Source organism: Panulirus ornatus, chromosome 64 (assembly GCF_036320965.1).
Source record: "Panulirus ornatus isolate Po-2019 chromosome 64, ASM3632096v1, whole genome shotgun sequence".
Taxonomy (NCBI): Eukaryota; Metazoa; Arthropoda; class Malacostraca; order Decapoda; family Palinuridae; genus Panulirus; species Panulirus ornatus.
The window spans coordinates 7,476,415-7,498,402 of NC_092287.1; the positions used below are offsets into that span (position 1 = coordinate 7,476,415).

The 21,988-nt window shown below is 50.4% G+C and overlaps 1 protein-coding gene across 4 annotated transcripts in view; it reads left to right on the forward strand.

Annotated features, from left to right (window-relative positions):
- Positions 1-21,988, forward strand: part of LOC139746304 (protein amalgam-like) — a 511,983-nt gene that overhangs the window by 429,876 nt on the left and 60,119 nt on the right. Inside the window, exon 1 of one of the 4 annotated variants that reach the window (XM_071657419.1) lies at positions 9,471-9,558. The exons of the other annotated variants lie outside the window; for them this stretch is intronic. The gene's annotated coding sequence lies outside the window, so the exon portion shown is untranslated. Of the gene's footprint in view, positions 1-9,470; positions 9,559-21,988 lie in introns of those variants that run through there. 4 annotated transcript variants of the gene reach the window in all.

Genomic DNA, 21,988 nt, shown 5'->3' on the forward strand with positions numbered 1-21,988 from the left:
GGTGGTCGATGCCAGCGTGTGACGTCCCCCCCCCCCCCCCTTTGGTGACGCTGACGTAACGCTCGATTGTTCGCGTTCGGGCAGCGCACACTGGCTCTAAGATCAGACTTAAAGGTGCACGCGACATCTGGGGGGGTTCATTAGTCTGCACGTATGTATGTATATATCTATAAATATACGTCCCCTCCCCATATCCAGTAAACTGTAAGGGCGTGGCACGCATTACTACAGATCGGGGTGAGCACCCTCAGATAAACGCGGCCCATTGGGTAGATTACGAGGCTGGTTACAGAGGTGGGCTCCACAGTGAGAGAGCCCAGTGTATTCAGTACACAGACGTCTGGGGTGCGAACAAATTTAGGGTGTAAGGAGAACAGAGTGTAATGAGGCAATCACTTCAACCCCCTGCGCTTGCTGTAAGGGTGTGGCATACGGGAGGGCTGATGTTGGGGGGTGAGGATGAAGCCAAGTGAGGGGGCGCGAGGGAATGAGAGAGATGAGATCATGAGGGTGGTGGTAAGGGTTTGTATGTCACGGTTATAGAGGCGGGGTAGATAGGTGCAGTAATTGGGGCGAGTCTGAGGCAGGGAAGGGGCGCAAGATTGTGAGGATGGATGGACAGGTTGATAATGAGAAGCAGAGGAGGAGGAGGAGGAGGAGGAGGGAGTGCGGAGGTGTGGGGTGGGTTGGGGGTTTGTGAGAGCAGGAGGCCAGTTGTGAGGAGGTGAGGTGGAGTCGCGGTGAGGGAGGGTGGGTGTAACAAAACAGGATGGCACTAGTTAGTAGCGGTGGTGGTAGTGGCACGCATCACCGAGGGACACGACCACAACACCGGCTCTACATCTCCACCACCTTCGCCACCATCATCACCTCCACCGCTACCTCCACCTCCTCCTCACGGTCATACACATGCGCATGCATATGTGCGTTCACGTATACATACATATATATGTATGCATACACGACGCGCGCCATTCAGAAAATGTAAATCCGCGTCTAGTGTTGTGGGGGGGCCAATCAGGAGATGGCCTCTCACGTTCGCCCCGGCCGATGGATCAAATGTCAACACAGTGGTACGTGACCAGGCAATGACCCGGGGATGCGAACACACCCCCCCCCCCCTGTCACCGGTGTTGGCAGCGGGGCTCGGGGGTACTGCGGGAAGACGGGGAGACGGGGAGACGGGGGGTCTCACCGGCCGCCGGAGACCGCTGGGGGTCATGTGCTCTGCAGGGAAACAAGGGAGGGTATGAACCTTAAGAGGACACGGGAGTATTGCCCCTCTCTCTCTAGCCTGCTCCTGACGGGGGCCGATGATGCGTCACGTCGGCCATTTCTCGTCGCGAGGGTCGAGCACGACACGTACGACCCACACACACACACAGTCATACACAAAACCCCAGCCTTTATCGACCAACCAGCCCCGAGGGGAGGACGAACACCTGGGATTGGCTGTGGGCCGACTGCCACACCCGGGATTTGCACTCATGGTATAACGACCATCCCTTAAATAAGGTATAACGACCATCCCCTTAAAGAATAAAGGTATATCGACCATACCCTTAAAAAAAATAAAGGTATATCGACCATCTTAAAAAATAAAGGTATATCGACCATCCCCTTAAAAAATAAAGGTATATCGACCATCTCCTTAAGAAATAAAGGTATAACGACCATCCCCTTAAAAAATAAAGGTATATCGACCATCCCCTTAAAAAATAAAGGTACATCGACCATCCCCTTAAAAAATAAAGGTATATCGACCATCTCCTTAAAAAAATAAAGGTATATCGACCATCCCCTTAAAAAATAAAGGTATATCGACCATACCCTTAAAAAAGGTATATCGACCATCCCCTAAAGTAGGTTTTAAAAACGCTTCCCTTAAGTCCTCCCCCTGGGGAAGGGGGGAAGTTACAGAGATGTTACGACTAAGTTCTGTGAGTATTTTTTTTCTTGTATATATCCCGGTCGTATAATTCGCGTGAATATGCACAAAAGGAATAGCCATGGGTGGGGGGTTGGGTAAGTGGGGTGGCGGTCCGCTGGCACAATGGAAAACACACACACAGGACAACAGCTGAATGTGTGTGTGTGTGTGAATGAGAGAGAGAGAGAGAGAGAGAGAGAGAGAGAGAGAGAGAGAGAGAGAGAGAGAGAGAGAGAGAGAGAGCCAGTAGGGGGGAAAATATACATATAACGTATATCATGAAAACTGGGCGCTATTTTCGCAATCTTGGGGTGTGTGTGTGTGTGTGTGTGTGTGTGTGTGTGTGTGTGTTCTCTCGTGGCCCTCCAGTCATGCGAAGCCTTCATGAACGAGGGAGTTTCACTCACTGCTGTTGTAAACCCCGTTTTTTTTTTATTGTTCTTTTTTCCCCCGCACAAGAACGCTACGTAAGAGCAGCCGAGGGATACATACTTGTACTGCCTCGCGGGATTGGAGAGAGAGGAAGCAATTTACCTTCGCTACCGCATCGTGAGGGAGGACGTCGTCACTGCTGCATCGCAAAGGGAGGTTATCGTAACCGCTGCATCGCAAGGGAGGATATCATAACCGCTGCATCGCAAGGGAGGATATCGTAACCGCTGCATCGCAAGGGAGGTTATCGTAATAGCTGCATCGCAAGGGAGGTTATCGTAATAGCTGCATCGCAAGGGAGGATATCGTAACCGCTGCATCGCAAGGGAGGATATCGTAACCGCTGCATCGCAAGGGAGGCTATATCGTGATCGTCCAACATGTTTCCTTATCTATACATATATACAGTATTCTCCATGACAGCCGATCCCTCTGCTGGCGTGGAGGCTGCGTCAGGAGCAACACATCGTAAGCGTGTACATTTCTGCCCGGCCATCTCCACTCCGTAGGAGGACTGGCTGTTGACAGATGAGGGCGTCTGGTCTCGAGTCTGCGTGGCTAATGCTTGAACGTATGGAACGGAGAGAGAGAGAGAGAGAGAGAGAGAGAGAGAGAGAGAGAGAGAGAGAGAGAGAGAGAACAGCGTCGTCGAAGAACGTTCCCTCCCCCCCGCCAGAGATGGAGACACACCTCACACTCCACCCGAATGGAGTGCAGCCTCGAAGTTTCGTGACCCATGTGAAAGAGGTCCTGGGGTTGTATATCATAACAAGAGACAGACATACAGACAAGACAGGGAAGTAGATAACAGACAGACAGACTGGTAAATAGATAACAGACAAATAGACTGGGAAATAGATAACAGATAGACTGGGAAGCAGACAGAGACGGAAGGAGATACGGACAATGGGGGGAGGGACGAACTTGAGAGGTCTGTGTTGAGAATCCGCAGCAAAATTTAGAATCTGTCTGGGGTGGAGAATTTATATACATATACACATCAATTGTGAATCTTTTTGTCAGGTTATCCCGGCTCTTTCCCCGTCTCTTTGATGTGAGCGAGGCGAGGCTTAATACCTACCTCCACCAGTCCTTCCGTCGCCACACAACCACCCCCAATCACCCACCACCCAGGCCATAAGAAAAGCATTCTGCCGCCGCCCGTCCTGGTCCCCACAGCAGCTGGGACGCGGACCTCGGAAAAAGGCCATCCCCCCAACCCCCTCCCTCTCCTTCCCCATAACACACCAAGAGCGCTGAGGTGAGGTGGGAGGAGAGAGGAGGGAAGGGGAGGAACAAGACCCATGGAAGATCTGGCAGGGGAGGTGCGCGAAGCTCTGCAGCGGTATGGACGACTGATAATTGTCAACGGCCTTTCGCCGACCCACCAAAAGGACCTGACCGCTGACACACACTCTCTCTCTCCTGACGGGGAGGGGGTGGAGGGAGGCCTCCTCCTCCTCCTCGCCTCGAGTGTCCCTCATCCTGGGACCCTTCTCTGAGGACTCCAGTTCAAGGGCGTGTCACATGGAGAGCCCCTCCATCAATGTGGGGTTCACACCTGCAGCAGGCACTGTCCATGACTGGGGGTTGGGGAGGGGAAACGGGTAGGGGGTCCCCCAGCGTAAGGGGCATGGCGTCGGGAGTCCCCAGGGTTAGGTTCTTATCCTGAGAAGGCTGGCCTCAAGCTGAGGTCGAGGAGCCCCGCCAGCACCCCCCCGGGGAAAGACGGTCTCAAGCTGAACTCCTTGAAGCTTATCGAAGGGAGAAACTGACGCTCAAGCTTTGTCGGAGAAGCTACCCTGGGAAAGGATGGGCTTCAGGCTGAGGTACTGCAGCTTACGGGGCTTACAAGGGTAAGCTGGTATCAAGCTAAGCTGCGGGAGGAGTTCCCAAGGCACGGCCGGTATCAAGCTGAAGCTGGGCTCAGACCGTGAACGGCCAGGGTCGAAAACAAAACCCTCCCACACCCAACAACACACACACACACACACACACACACACACGGTAAACACGACCCCAATAGTAAATAATCCTCTTCACGGCTCCCGGTAGGAACATGGGGCCGGCTGGGAGGCTGAGCCGTGCCCTCAGCGCCGCCGTGATGATGGTGATGGTGGTGGACGGCATTATTATTATTATCAAAGCGGGGCCCGGCCGCGGGGCAGAACGGGCCGGGCAGGTCCTGAAAGGGGCGTTCCCGTCAATACAGGTAAATGAATAGGCTTTGGGCCAGCCTGGCACCTTCAGACAATGGCCGGAGGCTCGGGTTCATTGAGAGGGGTGAGACAAGAGGCGTTTTGTACGGCCGGATGGATGGGGGGGATGAATGGTGGGTCGCCGCGACGGGTCTGAAAAGTGGCGCGGGACGGTGAAATTCCGAGAGAGAGAGAGAGAGAGAGAGAGAGAGAGAGAGAGAGAGAGAGAGAGAGAGAGAGAGAGAGAGAGGTGGGTGGGTAGGTCCGGGATGTTATTGTCCTGGGGTGACGGACACTTTAAACAATGAAAGAAATACGCGGCGGGGGAGAGAGAGGGAGAGGGAGAGGGAGGACATGGTAGGCGCTTTAGATATGATGGGATCGGCATTTTCCACACCGCTTACACACCCGCTCACAGACATAATCCCGGGCCGAGGATATACGCTTTCACACTGTTCGCTTTAGAGAGACAGAGAGAGAGAGAGAGAAGAAGCTCCGGGTCATTTACATATCATTCTGTGGTGTTTACGGCCTTGTAAATAAAAAAAGAGAAAAAAAAAGCTCTTTTGGATTTATATACTCCGGGCCTGCCCATCTGGTCTGGACAGCTGCGAGAGTTGGAACCTCAGGGAGCTGTCAACACACGCGAGAGACATCGGGGGGTGTGATGGTTGGGGGTGGCGTCGGTGAGGAGAGAGAGAGAGAGAGAGAGAGAGAGAGAGAGAGAGAGAGAGAGAGAGAGAGAGAGAGAGAGAGAATGGGGGGGGGAGGATGAAAGCCGAGATGGAGGTAATGGATTATATATTGACCTACTGGAGCGGAGATTAGGGCATCCGTCGGGTCACGGGACCACGCATTTTACAAGCAGTGTGGGGGTTCGGGTCGGGTCGGGTCGGGTCGTCGGATGTTGCGAGGTAAACAAATGAAGGGCGCCGGGTCCCGGTGAACCGAGCCAATCCCGGAGGTAAGGTAGCGCACAGGGGTTAACCCAGATGCTGGTGAGATTACGCTGGGCTGTATTAAGAGGACTGAATCATCTCGACAGGCGTCGACACAGCGCGACACGGACGTGTAAGAGATTACGTGCGGAATTTCGTGGTGGGAGGGAGGAGAGACAATTAGGGTTTAATATGGAAAGCAGTGTGTGTAGGAGGCGAGATCATTATTGGATGTGCGGCGAGAGCCGCTGATGGGAGCAAGGCTCCTCCACTCGGGTTATTTTAGACTGCTAATGAACTCCTAATGGTAATCCCGGGAGCATCGTCACGATCACGCCGTAATGATCAGGGAGGTGATTAAGCGATAACTGGGGTAGTTTAGAAGGTCTTGGTAATACGTGTAGTGGAGTGGATGACTGGAAGATGGGTAGAGAGGGCTGAGTCAGCGGCCTCTCCAACCCAGGCCCGACACCAGATGGGCTTGGGGTTTGACTCAGCCAGTAGCCCCCAGGCCTGACACCAGGTGGTCTAGGGCTAATCGGCAGCCCCCAGGCTGAGTCAGCAGCCCCCAGGCCTGCTACCAGAAGGACCTAAGGGCTGAGTCAGCAGCCCCCAGGCCAACAACCACTTGCCGGCCATTTAGGCCTAGGGTGACAGGAGGGCCATTAAGACCATCAGGAGCCTCGGCTGACGAGCAGGGTAAACACACTCCACCAGACTACCCCAACCATCCAGGAGGGGATCGCCAAGCCTCGGGGTCACGTGATACCGAACACCATCATGGCCGCCACCGCCGCCTCGTCTCTCTCTCTCTCTCTCTCTCTCTCTCTCTCTCTCTCTCTCTCTCTCTCTCTCTCTCTCTCACCGTCTTTCTCCCTCACCATTTTCTTTTATTTCATTCTGACTTGTGGTTTACGTGGTGATCCACCAAACAATCGTGCAGTGTCCATGTACTTTTCGTTCGTTTTCACCGGTTGCGTTGTAGCCATCGACTGAAAGAGACGCTCCTCCTACGGCAGCAACTGCTGCTGACGACACCTTCAAGTTAGAAGGTGTATCGCACTTCGTCATTCACACTGACGACCTCACTTGGTGGCGACGTCGTCCAGTGTGCACCACACGCATCCGTCATGAGCTCTCTCTGGCCGCGAACATCGGCTCGGCCACACAACTTGGGCACCGCGACTCGTCCAGTATAATCATCTCATTAAGCTTCTAACTCAACCTCATGTGACCTTTCATGCCTCAACTCGAGGACCTGAGCGGATAAAGGACTCTGACCCTTCACAACGGGAGGTTTAGTCACGTCGGACTCTCACTGGTCAACAGTCCTCTTATGCTATTCATTCCCTTGGGGCCCTGTACAATGGACTTGGCGGTAGCGCCCACACAATTAGCACAAACGGCGTGGTCAACCCATTTTGTCTCGTATATACCGGGACATAAATACAGTCAGGCTAGCAGTCAATTTCCCTCAGAGCATTACGAGTACGTGCGTGTAATGCTGCTTCTGAGTTCGACTCGTCCCGATATACTTAGACCTCTAAAGTGAAAAAGGTCAGTTCATTGAGTTCAAACTATACATATGACTTTGAATGGAAATCCTGTCCATGCCACCCCACTGCCGACTGCATGACCCGTGGAGACATGACTTTGAGACGCCACACCGAAATATAACATAACTAGACTCACACGTAACCCTAACTCCTGGTAGACCTAATTGGGAGGAAACAGCAAACCACCACCACCCAGGCTGTTCTACCGACACGTGACCTCGTTTTAGGCTGGAACACTCTACAATTACGCACCTGAGCTACGGTGAAAACCTAAGCTAACTTATCTAGGATGCAAGTCGCAGAGTCCTACTGCGGTGAGGACTTCACCGTTTGAAATGACGGGACTGGTGTCCACCCCTAGTTATCCACTTGGTGAGAGGCAGTTCGGCAGTAACCGCCTTCTTTCAATATATCTTCTTTTGATGAGCGGACAAAAAAAGAAAAGAAGGGAAATAGAAATCGAGGATAAACGAAGATTTATGAAAAGGAATGGGAAAAAAAAGACTAATGAAGCAGAAAGTGAGGGGCGGGAGGGCGGTGAAACACAATGACAGTAGTAACAGCTAAGTAAAGCCAGACCCAGCCCCAAGCGGCTGCCAGGGAGGGCTTGATCCACCCCCAGCAGTAGCAGCCACGGAGGGTCAGACCCACCCACCAGCAGTAGCAGTCAGGGAGTGCCTGATCTACAGCAGTAGCAGCCAGGGAGGGCCAGACCCACCCACAGCAGGAGCAGCCACGTAGGAGGGCCAGACCCACCCACCAGCAGTAGCAGCCAGGGAGGGCTAGACCCACCCACCAGCAGTAACAGCCAGGGAGTACCAGACCCACCCACCAGCAGTAGCAGCCAGGGAGGGCCAGACCCACCCACCAGCAGTAGCAGCCAGGGAGGGCCAGACCCACTCACCAGCAGTAGTAGCCAGGGAGGGCCAGACCCACCCACCAGCAGTAGCAGCCAGGGAGTACCAGACCCACCCACCAGCAGTAGCAGCCAGGGAGGGCCAGACCCAACCACCAGCAGTAGCAGCCAGGGAGGGTGGCCAGACCCACTCACAGCAGGAGCAGCCACGTAGGAGGGCCAGACCCACCCACCAGCAGTAGCAGCCAGGGAGGGCCAGACCCATCCACCAGCAGTAGCAGCCAGGGAGGGCCAGACCCACACACCAGCAGTAACAGCAGCAGTCAGTACACAGAGGTAAACATCATCAGGCCATCAGGCCCGTCACCTCCGTTCCCTAAACTGTTCTCCGAATAAACAAAGGTGGAATGGGGGACTTTTTTTTTTTTTTACGAGGGTAATGGATATTCCAGAAATTTTACTCAATAATTCCAGGTTGTAGAAAAAAGTATACGGCCTTTCTTTCATACAATCTAAAAGTCGGATGGAGAATGACGACTTGTGAGGGAGAACGATACAAGTTATACCATTCTGGAGGCTTGAAAAAGGATCACTGAAACACTCTGCGGAGGGCTGAATTGCTTCATGTGTAATATTCTAAACGTTTATGTCATCGAAAAATGAGCTGAAAGAGTTTGCATGTCGTGCCCTGCGGTTTATAACGAAGAATGTGGGACGTGCAGAGTAGCCAGGAAAGGCAAATTTGGTGGATGACCCAGAAGTGAAGCCGTGCAAGTTGTATGCGCTAGTGAGGACGGTGCACGAAGGAATGTTATCTAAGAAGCGATGATGGTTGAGTTTCTGCCTGCCTGCCTGTCTCTCTGTCTGAGTATTCGTAGAACATAAAAAAAATTAAACCTTTACAGTCATTCGTGATGGTAAGGTCAAAGGCCTATAACTACTGAGGGTGTAGTGATGATGATGATGATCTTAGCATCTATATAACACTGAGGGTGTAGTGATGATGAAGATGGCCTTAGCGTCTATATATTACTGAGGGTGTAGTGATGATGATGATGGCCTTAGCATCTATATAACACTGAGAGTGTAGTTATGATGATGATGGCCTTAGCATCTATATAACACTGAGGGTGTAGTGATGATGATGGCCTTAGCAGTTCAAGGAGGAGCTCTGACTTGACTCCCGAAGTAATAAAATCTTGCTTCGATCATTTCAGTGAAGACGACCCCCTTTCGACCTGACCCCCAAACTGATCCAGGCTGTTTAAGGCCGGCCGAAGATATCATTACTAAGGAGAATTATCATTATCAGTATTACTATTATTATTATTATTATTATTATTATTATTATTATCATTATCATTATTATTATTATTATTATCATTATTATTATCATTATCATTATTATCATTATCATCATCATCATCATCATCATCATTATTATCAATGATGGTTCACATTGCGGCATTTGTTCACATGTCATATATGTTCTCATTCATGCATTCACCATGTACTGTATACACTCTCTTCTCTCTGTGTTGCAGGTGTGTGTGTGTGTAGCGTGGTTATAAGCAGTTGAGGAAAGGTAATTAAAGACGTGTGATATCAGGAGAGGCCACATCACTGCCGCCGCCGCCGCTCCCCTACGGTTGGTATAAATAGTCCAAGTTATCGAGCCACCTGTTCTGGCCCTTTACATCACACGAGGACAACCCTTCCGTCCCACACTAGGCCTCGATTTTCTACTCCCGGATGGCTTTTGGAATGTGAACACACCACCTTCAGGTCCCACCTGGACCGCGTGTGTGTGTATGTGTTGCGCGAACGGACCGCTCTTAACCATCGCGCCGGGCGCGAAGGCCATCTGATCTATAAATCCCGCCATAATAAGCAAGCGCTCCCGCTGAGTCGCGGGGGGGGCGCGGCGGCGGGCTCTTGATTAATGGCGATGAATATACGAAACGATGCTGGTGATAAATAGACAAGGGCTTTACGTGCGCCGGCGGGCGGGCGGGCGGGCGGGTGTCTGGCTGGCCAGGGCAGGCAGAGGGGGGGCAGTGAGGAGCTGGGGTAGTGAGGGGGCAGGAGGTGGTGGTGGAGGTTGGCGGCGAAGCAACAGCCCCTCTGCGATCATTAATCTTCATCAGCGTCGTCTCAGGGCCAAGGCTGATCAGATACCCCCGGGTTGGGATCAGATAGGGAAAGAAAGGAAACGTAACCAGATGATTGTGAGAGTGCTATCCCTCCAACGGGGGTGGGGTGTGTGTCCGCCAGCCCCGTCCCGTACCAACCCCTCCTCCTCCTCCTCCTCCGCCTCCTCCCTATGATTCACAGTGCCCCGAGTGCGTGATGGTGGTTGTATGTGGTGCTGGAGGCGAGGTTGTGTCTTGGTGGTTGTGGTGTTGTAGCGGCAGAGGCGCAGTTATAATCTGACCGCCATGTGGTATTTGGCCAGGTCACGGGTCAAAAAGGGAACTACCTCGTTTCGAAACTTAAAAGGTCGAACCCCTGAAATGAGAGAGGTACCTTGGAGTGTAAAACCTCAGGTCCTAAATATATATATATATATATATATATATATATATATATATATATATATATAAAGTTAATTGGGGCACTTAATTATCCCGTGTTGGTGATGGAGGTCACACAACCCAATCAGCCCACCTGTGGCCCTCCCCTCCGCCACCAAGCGAGGCCCAGCGGGTGCCTTATCATAATGGCGCCCACTGGATGAGGAGGGCGGGATGGCTCCCTGGCATAATATGCCACATAAAAGCCTATAAATGCTACTTCAATATAAAATGGCATAGGGGAACCGCCCAACCCAACTCGTTCGGTCACAGTTTCCAGAACGCGGCTCTTACTCCCCTCGGTCCTGCAACGATGTCTACCTCAGATCTGACTTTTCCCTCCCTCTGGGTGCGACGGCATCCGTCCGCTTCCTCCCCTGAGTCTCCCTCCGTCCGCTTCCTCCCCCTGAGTCTCCCTCCGTCCGCTTCCTCCCCTGAATGTCTCAGAAAACAGCCCCCCCCCCCTGTTCAAGGCTGCATCCATCTCTATCACCGTCTCTGCTGCAGAGGTGATGATGATTGTGTTGCCTCCTGGATCTTCTCTCTCTCCTAACGTCGATGCCACCCGCCTCAATTTATCTTTTTTTTTTCTCTCCTTCGAATACTCTCTCTCTCTCTCTCTCTCTCTCTCTCTCTCTCTCTCTCTCTCTCTCTCTCTCTCTCTCTCTTTCCTCTCACTACCTCCAACTCCTTTATTCTTTTTTTTCTTTTTTTGACTTCCTGCCACAAAGAACTGCTCTCCTCAGATCCATGCCCTGATGTCCTCCATTGGATGGGGGAACCAACCTTCGAACGTTCACCGCAAGGAAAACGGTTAGGTCCTGCCTGGGATGATGATCCCAGCGGAGCCGAGTACCATTTCCCCTTCTCCGCCATCCCGTTCTGAACGCCCTTTGGTGCTCAAACGTCCAGCACGAGTCCCCCCACCGACCGTCACCACCAAACTTCCAGCGCGCTTAACCTCTTACTTCCCCTTAAACCCTCCCATTTATCAGCACACACTATCTCTACCCCGGTAAGTAAGGGGTGTCTTCAGACCACAATCTTTATTGTCTATCGTTTCGAAGTGGGCACGCCCGTTCTCTTTCCCTCTCTCGACACGCCAACTTCGGCACTTAGATAAAGGAGTCATCACTACCTCCACTTCGTTCAGTTTCGGTAACAACACAGTGTCGTAATGACACGTTCAGCCCTCTCAACCTTTCGTGTTCATCTCCAAACTTACTGCCTGGAGGCCGGCCGGCCGGTGTCAATCATTCATGCTTGCTCGCCCTTCCTCCGCCTCCTAACCCATACCCATCCACTGTGTCCAGTACAACCCACATTATTAACGGGTTCTGGTTCCCTGAAATCGCTGGTGTTGTGCGGGTGTCCTAATTATGTTTTTTTTTTCTCTCTCTCGCTATGAGTTTACTCGGTATTTGCAGGATTTTATTCGCCCTAAATTGAGAGTAGTGCTCACATATATGGAGGTGGGGCCTTCCTCCTCCTGTCCATTAACTAGAGTGGACTCAGAGGCATTCTGTCTCATTAATTCTCTCGGCATCATCAACCTCTCTCCTTCCAACCAGTGGTGCTCTCTCTCTCTCTCTCTCTCTCTCTCTCTCTCTCTCTCTCTCTCTCTCTCTCTCTCTCTCTCTCTCCTACAGGAGTTTACTCCGGTCAGTATTCTCTTGAGCTGTCTGCTTGGGTGTCCCCATACCTCCTCCTAAGACTTGGACCACAGGTACGGTTATGGACGCTGCTTCCTACAGTTTCTGTGTGGAGACCGGCCACTCGAGGATAGACCCCCCCCCTCCCCTTTATGTTTTTTTTTTTCTAGGGGGTGTGGCGTTAAGGGAGAGTAAGAAGGGGTGGAGCAAGGGGAGGCAGAGTCTGAAATGGAAGAGAAGACCGAAGTGCGTACAGGTGTATGGTGTCGGTATCATGGTACATGTGGGTGATGACCTGGGAGCGTGTTCTTGGTGCCTTACTTATAATACCCTCCCTGGCAGACTGGGGTTGTGCATGTATTAGTGTTGTATCTGCCGTTGTCTGAAAAGGAGTTTAACTAAGCCAAGGTAAAAACATTGTTCATTGTGTACATCGCTGGATGACTGGAGCCTCGCCTGAGTGCTTTGAGGCTTCGAGGGAACCAAGGGCGTTCCATGTTTGCACCGATGTCCAGATCTTGAATTAGTCTGTGGCTATAATTCTCTCTCTCTCTCTCTCTCTCTCTCTCTCTCTCTCTCTCTCTCTCTCTCTCTCTCTCTCACACACACACACACACACAGAGCTAAGCTGTGGAATTCTCTCCCTCCTCTCGTCTGTCCTTCTTCCTATGACCTTTCCCACCTTTAGGAGCGAGACCTACCAACGCCTGAGGAGCCCTGAATCATACCTTACATCCCATTTTCTCCCACTTCAATCCTTTCACGCGAACACTGGGGCACGTCCTGCCCACGCCATTCCGGTCACCATCAGACGAGGCCCGGTACGGAGAGTGCCACAGGACCTGGCATTAGTGAGGCATGGCAGGTCACCCCTCCCAGAGGCCTCCATCAGGTGAACATGACTGGGAGTAGAGGGAGGGAAGGAGCCACCTCCCCCTCACCCCTATTATGCCACCGCCTGGCCTGTCCAGCCATCAGCAGGACAGATGGTCTCTCTCTCTGGAGGCGACCGGATATTGAGGCCCTCAGAGGAGGAGGGGGTGGATGGGGGGGGTGGTCAGATACGAGGGGAAGGTGGGGGGGGTGCTTAAGGCAGGCCGGTAGGGGGGGATGGTGGTGTGGAGGGGTAGGGTAGGGAGGGGGTGGTGTGGAGGGGTAGGGTAGGGAGGGGTAGAAGTGACAAGGATCAGATAATGAAGATTTCGTGCCAGTAAGGCATCGATTCCCCCCCTCCTGGTGCCTCTTCTGCGCTGGGTGGCGGCGGGTGGGCGACAGGCCCTTCGTGCATGAGAGAGAGAGAGAGAGAGAGAGAGAGAGAGAGAGAGAGAGAGAGAGAGAGAGAGAGAGAGAGGAAGTTAAAAGCAGCTGACGTACAGGAGGGGAAGGGGGAGGAATGAGACAGGAGTTACGTTAGAGCGAGCGGAGGGATGATATACGGGGGACGACGGTGAAGGGAGACACAGGGGTGTGTGTGTGTGTGTGTGTGTGTGTGTGTGTGTGTGTGTGTGTGTGTGTGTGTGTGTGTGTGGTGGTCACGAGGGCCACACAGTAGGCCAGCCAGGACTCGCGAAGAGGGGCGCCTGTGCACTAACGGTGAGGGAGGAGCAGCTATCAATCCCAGATCCACACCTCCTCCTCCCTTCAAAACCACCAAAGGGGAGGAAGTTCCCCATCACCCTTCTGCATTCAGTTCCCCCCCTCCCTCCACCTCCTGACGATGGTACGCAATTGGACGTTCCTCCCCCACCCACCACTGATAATTATGATCCATAAAAAACGTACTTGAGAGCGAAAGCAATTACTGCCAATTACGATCTGTCTCTGATAAGATTACGCTGGAAATATACGTCATTACCGTTTGATAATTGATACTGATGATGACGAAGATGACGACAATGATGATGATAGTGATGATGATGACGAAGATGACGACAAAATGATGACGATGATGATGATGATGATGACGAAGGTGACGACAAAAATGATGATGATGGTGGTGATGATGATGATGATGATGATACTGATGATTACGAAGATGATATGATGATACCGATGATGATGATGACGATGATATGATGAAGACACTGATGATGATGATGATGATGATGATGATGATGATGATATGATGATGATGATATGATGATGATGATGATGATGAAGAGATATGATGATGATACTGATGATGATGATGACGACGATGATGATGATGATGATGATGATGATGATGATGATGATGATACTGATGATTACGAAGATGATATGATGATACCGATGATGATGATGACGATGATATGATGAAGACACTGATGATGATGATGATGATGATGATGATGATGATGATATGATGATGATGATATGATGATGATGATGATGATGAAGAGATATGATGATGATACTGATGATGATGATGATGATGAAGAGATATGATGATGATACTGATGATGATGATGACGACGATGATGATGATGATGATGATGATGATGATGATGATGATACTGATGATTACGAAGATGATATGATGATACCGATGATGATGATGACGATGATATGATGAAGACACTGATGATGATGATGACAGCGCAGACTTTTGATCGCACTGGTCGTCACCAAACCATTAATCAATGACCTGGACAGCTTGGGTTCAGTACCCCTAGTCCATCCCCTGCCCCTTCCTCATACCTCTCTCTCTCTCTCTCTCTCTCTCTCTCTCTCTCTCTCTCTCTCTCTCTCTCTGCCTTTCGTATCCCTGACATCGTCTTTCCCGTAACACTTGCGCCGCGTATTTCCAGCCAACTTCCTACCACCTCCATACCTCCACCTCACCTCCCTTACCCTCGTGTCTCTCCCTTCCTCGGGAGCAGTAGGCCCCCCTCCCCTCCCTCTTTAAGCCTTCTCCTGCAACTCCCTCAACCTCCCCGAAGGGCTGGGAGACCCAACACACACACACACACACACACACACGGGTATACTACTATCGCCACCCACACCACACGATGATGGTGCCTCGGAGTCAACCAGTCAAACCAGCTGTTACTGACAGGCAACTGCACCCCCCCCCCCACCCCATTATGACTGTTAATATATATGCCCAAATGATTTTGTATTCACCACGAACATTTTTTTCTCCCTCTTTTTTTTTTCTCCTCTCCCCGCCGCCTCCAGCGACTAAAGTTCGTATGGAAAGGAACTGTGGAGAAGGAGGGAGGGGGCCATTCCAATGCAAATTCATAAACAGGGGAGTGGTCTGGGTGTATGTTATTTAAGTGGGACGGGGGACCAGAGCGATGGAGGACAGGGGGAGGGGGAGGAGGGGTGTTTCTGAGAGGGCCGTGGCTGCGGGGTGTAAAGGAGACAAGTGTAAAGTTGATTTGATCAGCGAGTCTCGGCGAAGTTATGACTGGAGTTGAGTCATTACCAAAGTTGGGCGGAAGTCGTAATGGGGCGTGGAGAGGTCGCGCTGCAGTTTGGGGAGTGGGGAGGAGAGAGAGAGAGAGAGACGGAGGGGGGGGGGAGGAGGGATAGGGGGATAGGGCACGGCGAGTGGCTGGGGAGAGGTGGATGTATAGTTAAATGATGGGCGCTCACGCCAAAGGCGATTGAGCCATGGATGATGTACGTGGCTCTGAATTACTTACGAGTCTCTCGTCAGCAGTTGTGGTAGGCAGAGTGAGGTGTGTGTGTGTGTGTGTGTGTGTGTGTGTGTGTGTGTGTGTAAGGCTTGGGTGGTGTCGTCGGCCAGAATCCATCGCCTGGGCTGTATGGCTCCAGTATCCCTATAGCCCATCCATGCTGGCCTTCTCTCTCTCTCTCTCTCTCTCTCTCTCTCTCTCTCTCTCTCTCTCTCTCTCTCTCTCTCTCTCGCTCCAGCAGCGTCTGGCCTGCCGGTGGCAGAACATCGGTCACCGCGTAAATACTCCCATGTATTATACATAAGCATCTAGCTGGTAAGTGACCTGGGTCACCAGTGCGAGGCTGGTGAGGACCGGGATCTTGGACACCTAAGTTTAATTACCTGTAGAATGGCAAGTGCCGTTTTACGTTTAATCAAACTGTGTTGATGATTGTAAGTTTCAATTCAACAATATCTTTTTTTTCCACACAGCAGTTCAGTTAGGTTAGGTTAGAAAATTCTGCAGCCTGTGTTTACAGAATCCCTTGTAAAAGCTGTAATGTTTCATGTTGGGCAGACTGGTAAGGATCTTTATGTTAGACTTAAGCAACATCAATATAGTATAAGAACAGTACAAGAATCAAATGCTTTGTTTAATCATGTTAAAAATTATGACCATTGTACTGACAGGAGTAAAGAAGCTAAATTCAGTTATTAACTGTAACTCCTTTACCACGAGAAATATTGAATCTTCTATCATCAAATACACAGAAAATTGCAACATTAATACTAGTGAAAGTCTATACATATAATATTAGTGAACGTCTATACAAATTCGATAGCTTTATTGAAGACAAAATTTGTAAATGGTTCCCCTTCCTGTCCACATTATGATTTTATGAAAGGCATGATGCCAGACCCGAACACCCCAACCCGAACACCATCATCCAGTAACACTTGTTTACCAATGACGTCTTAACTACGTCTCTCTTCCTTGCATATCACCTGATTGTTCTACGTCTTCTAACTCATTCTTCTGTCTCCCCTGACGATGTGATCAGTACACGAAAGTGCACTCGGGAACTTATCGTGTTTCATTTTCCTATGTTTTTTTGCGATATATATATATATATATATATATATATATATATATATATATATATATATATATATATATATATATGGCAGTAGGTTTTCTTATCAAAACAAGACTTAAAATGAAGAGGGGGGGGGAAGGACCCCACTCGCTCAGGTGATAATGGCGCATTTTGCACGACCTCAGCGAAGACCGCCGTGAGGTTCACATCACATCCTACATAAAGCCTGTGGAGTGTGTCGCACTGCGTGCCACTATCAAAGTAAATGTAGGGACGAAAATCACGAAAAATTACGCGAGACCCCACAAGCGGGCGTCAACACCAACCTCCGCTCGGCGTTTGTATACCCCCTCCCCCTCTTGAAAAAAAAAAAAAAAAGCGCGCGAAGGAAAAAGTGCGGGAAAGGTTATTCCCTAATGGGTTCTGGAGGATAACAATTTCTCAGTTCTTTGTGCTGTTAACTGGTACCACTCAGGGTGAACGGCAAGGCACTCTCCGGGAAACACCTGGCTTTTGACCCCAAACTCCTCTTATAATGCAGCGAGAGGGGGAGAGGACGGCACGGTATGAAAAGCCCAAGATTAAATGTTTGGCCAAGGGATGGGTGGATCGTGCGCCTGGCATCCCGCCCCGCCTCGCTGCCGGCTATTCATCCTCGCCCTTCTTTATTTTATTTACGTTTCGTCTTTGTACCTTCGGGGCATTTTTTCATGTTAATTTTTTCGTCACAAAGAAACGATTCTCTTCCGGTATATGTTTTCGTCTGCCAATGTTTGTGGACGAGTATATCTCTGAGGCAACCACATCACAACCACACTCTACCACACACAACTCGACAACCACATTACTCCAACCACATCACAACCACCCCAGCACATACAACCTCAACATCACAACCACATTACGCCAAGCACACGACAACCACATTACGCCAAGCACACGACAACCAACTTACCAAACACAACCTCACCATTACATACAACTACATTACTCCAACCACACCACCACAACCTCCCTACCACACACAACTTCACCATGACAACCACATTACTCCAACCACGGTACAGCCACCCTACCACCTACAACTTCACCACAACCACATGAACCACACCACAACACACCCACCAAACCACAATACACCCTCGACCCAGACGACTATGGTGCTCCTACCACACCCCCCCACAACCACCCTCGTCGACAACCACCAGCTCGCTCTTAATCTGTCTCTTATTGACCCACCTTTTCGAGGAAGTTCTCACTCAACCCCCCACGTATGCTAATGACTCCTGTATATTTCGTAGGAAATTTGTGGCTCTCCTCTAAACCTCCTCCCGGCCTTGTGTTCACCGGAGAAGGATCCCATTACCTTCACGTTGGATTAAGAGGTTGGGGTCCTTTATAGCCCAAGGGGAAGCCAGCCACCAAGAGTGCATGATAATTATGACATTAATCATCCTCTCTCTCTCTCTCTCTCTCTCTCTCTCTCTCTCTCTCTCTCTCTCTCTCTCTCTGACTGCTGCCGGCATTCAGTCCACAACTCTCTCTACATAGTAACCCTTGACTACAAAAAACAACGCGTTCTTCACAACCCGTTTATAGATTTTCCTGCGGCAAGCGCGACGCGCAGTCTCTGCCATTGGGGCATAATTTCGTAAGGACAGACTCTCTTTCTCTCTCTCTCTCTCCTCTCTCTCTCTCTCTCTCTCTCTCTCTCTCTCTCTCTCTCTCCTCTCTCTCTCTATTACTATCATTATTATCATTAGTAGTAGTGGTAGTTGTAGTAGTAGTATCATTATTATTATGGTCTAAACAAGACACATTCGTGTCCCGATATCACACGCCTTCAAACGACGAATGTCGTTAAACCTTACCAGCGAAGATAAACGAGAGAGAAGGTACGTGCATAACACTTCAAACGATCAAGCGTTTATTCAGTGCTGGAGTGTTTAGGACGTGGTGATCTGACCAGCGGGTACTACTACTACTACTACACCTAATACTACTACTACTATTACTACTACTACTACTACTACTAATACTACCACTACTACTACTACTATTACTACTGTTACTACTACTACTACTACTATTACTACTACTACTACTACTACTAATACTACCACTACTACTACTACTATTACTACTGTTACTACTACTACTACTACTACTACATTAGCTAAAGAACTCGTCAGGCAGAGAGACACATACGTCAGACACCAGAGGTCAGTGAATGTTAATCATATGAATAATAAATAAAAAAAAAACAGTTACACTCGTCCAAGCATGGAAATGCCTTTCTGGGAAGTTACGGCGCGTGGAGAACGCGGGCGGTCCAGCGAGACAGTGTCTGCCACATAACCCGCATAGGACCTACATATTAAACCAACCCCTTGATAATGATTACTAACTTACGATACGACAATGAAATGGTCAACCAATTCCCCCCTCTGATATCTTGGCGACTGACACGACATACTTCATTCAGGATAATGAATAATTAATGCCTGGAATTATGAAAATAGTATTATCATATTTTTTTTTTTTTTCCAAAAGAAGGAACAAAGAAGGGGGCCAGGTGAGGGTATTCCCTCAAAGGCCCAGTCCTCTGTTCTTAACGCTACCTCGCTATCGCGGGAAATGGCGAATAGTATGAAAAAAAAAAAATATATAATTTCAACGTATACATACATATACATACACAGACATACACACATGTACATATCCATACTTGCTGCCTTCATCCATATATATTCCTATGAGTCCACGGGGAAAATGAAACATGATAAGTTCCCAAGCGCACTTTCGTGTAATAATCAAATCATCAGGGGAGACACAAGAGAGGAAATATAAGTCAGTTGATATACATCGAAGAGACGAAGCTAGGACGTCATATATAAACATAAATACATATACTTGTATATATTGTGTTCCGAGCTGCTTAACTCGTTTAAGAGGAGGAGCAAAAGGAGTTTAGAAGACAAAGGGGCAAGCGTCTTTGCGAAGCAAGAAAAAAAATGAAAATGGGGAGATAATGAGAGAAAAAAAAAAACGGAGCCTGAGGTGGTGAATGATTTTACCAGAGGTTTCGAAAGTTAGTTCACTAAAACATCGCTGGCACTCGACGTAATTACCAATTCGCCAGTGATGATGTTGTTGTCTTGTCCGAGGTCAGACCGTCTCAGTTCCCACTGGCTGGAGATGATGAACGCAGTGGCTATGACCATTTTCTATGATTACTGGAGGGACGGGATCTGGGAGTTGAAGAATGACTTGATGATACGGGTGTTTCCTGTTGTTGTGGGTTCTCGGCAGTGTTGATCTGAGGGGATGGTTTTTGGGAGTGTGAGGGGGTGCCTCTGGATGTTGGGGGGGGTCTGTCTAAGGGTTTACGGTGGGAGTGTAGCGATCGAGAGAAAGTTAACGAAAAGGCATGAAAAAAAACCAGGAGGGAGATTCAGTCATGGTGGGAGTGTAGCGATCGAGAGAAAGTTAACGAAAAGGCATGAAAAAAAAACCAGGAGGGAGATCCAGTCATGAACGTATACATGATCAAGTCAATGGCTGTCTGCTGCTGATTGGACACTGAGGGGTCATAATGACTAGTTGTGGGCGGGGGGGAGAGGGTGAGGCGCATCATCCGGTCCTCTGGGTGTATACACCGCTCCAGGTCACACAATGGGCGAGTTAAGGGCAGCACTTCGTGCTGCTCCGGGCAGGGGATGGTCGGTTAGCCAGTACAGACTTATACCGCTAGCTAGGGTCAGCGCACTGCCTGGTGAGGCATGACGGCTACCCATGCCCTAGCATCGCCTCGGCCGGAGGGATCGCTGTAGAGGAAGAGGGCAGCGAAAGAGGGAGTTCAGTTCCACGAAGGTTCCATCATGTCAAACCCCCCTTGAGCATGGGGACACGAGCGTACCCATGTACTCGACGCCGTGTGAGCTCATGGTCGTGTGAGTACGCTTGTGCCACCGCCTCCCCCCTCTCCCTGGGGGGGAGGGGGGGTAATAAATTAATTAGATTTGATAACGACGTTATGACCCTCCCCCCGCCCACCCCCCCTCCGCTTGGCATGATGGTGATGATGATGATGGCCTGGCCCTTCAGCCTGACGCTTAATAGGCCTGGGCCATCGTAACATACGCCATCGAGGATCGCACCGTCGTTACCGGGAGAGTCACCTTACCACACTGCGTTATGGAGAGGCCATACATACAAAAATCCCTTCTCATTCCAATCGACCAAACATTAGGCACTCAACATCTGACTTACATTCACGCGCATCCTGGCGAATACATGCTAATGCTGGCCTCGCATGCATTAACGAGTGGTGCATCAAGCAGCATCGGATGATGGAGGTGGCGCAGTACAGGTGTGACATCTGACACACCCACCACCTCACCCCCTCCTCTCTCTCTCTCTCTCTCTCCCCACAGCAGAGGCTGTAAGTTAAGAATATACACATATCTCTCCATATGTGCCCGTGGCCGGCACGGCACGGCGCGTCCGTCCGTCTGTCTGCCTGCGACGCTAATTACGTCCCCTCACGCACCTGAACTCCTGCTAGATTAAGAGCGCGATACACCCTGGCCTCCTTTGTCCTCAGGGCACGGCAGGTGTAAAAGCAAGGTGGTCGGACCTTGGGTGTGTGGGTGTGTGTGGGTGTAGTCGAGGACAGCAAAGGGCTCCGAACTTATGGCTAGGGTAAGGCTCATGCAAAAGGCCTGGGTTTATACGTAGGCTAGGACGTATAGCTAAGGCCAGGGCTTATAGCTAGGGCCAGGGCTTATGGCTAGGGGACGGGTTCATAGCTAGGGCCTGGGTTTATAGTTATGGGTTGGACGTAGAGCTAAAAGCAGTCTTATGACCAGGGGCCAGGGACGGGAGTGTTGTGAGGAGGGAAGTGCCACCAGTGTTGTGAGTGAGAGGAGGGCGTGGCACCAGTGTTGTGAGAGTAGGGCATGGCACCAGTGTTATGAGTGAGAGGGCTTGGCACCAGTGTTGTGAGTGAGTGGGCGTGGCATCAGTGTTGTGAGTGAGAGGGCGTGGCACCAGTGTTGTGAGAGTAGGGCATGGCACCAGTGTTATGCGTGAGAGGGCTTGGCACCAGTGTTGTAAGTGAGTGAGCGTGGCACCAGTGTTGTGA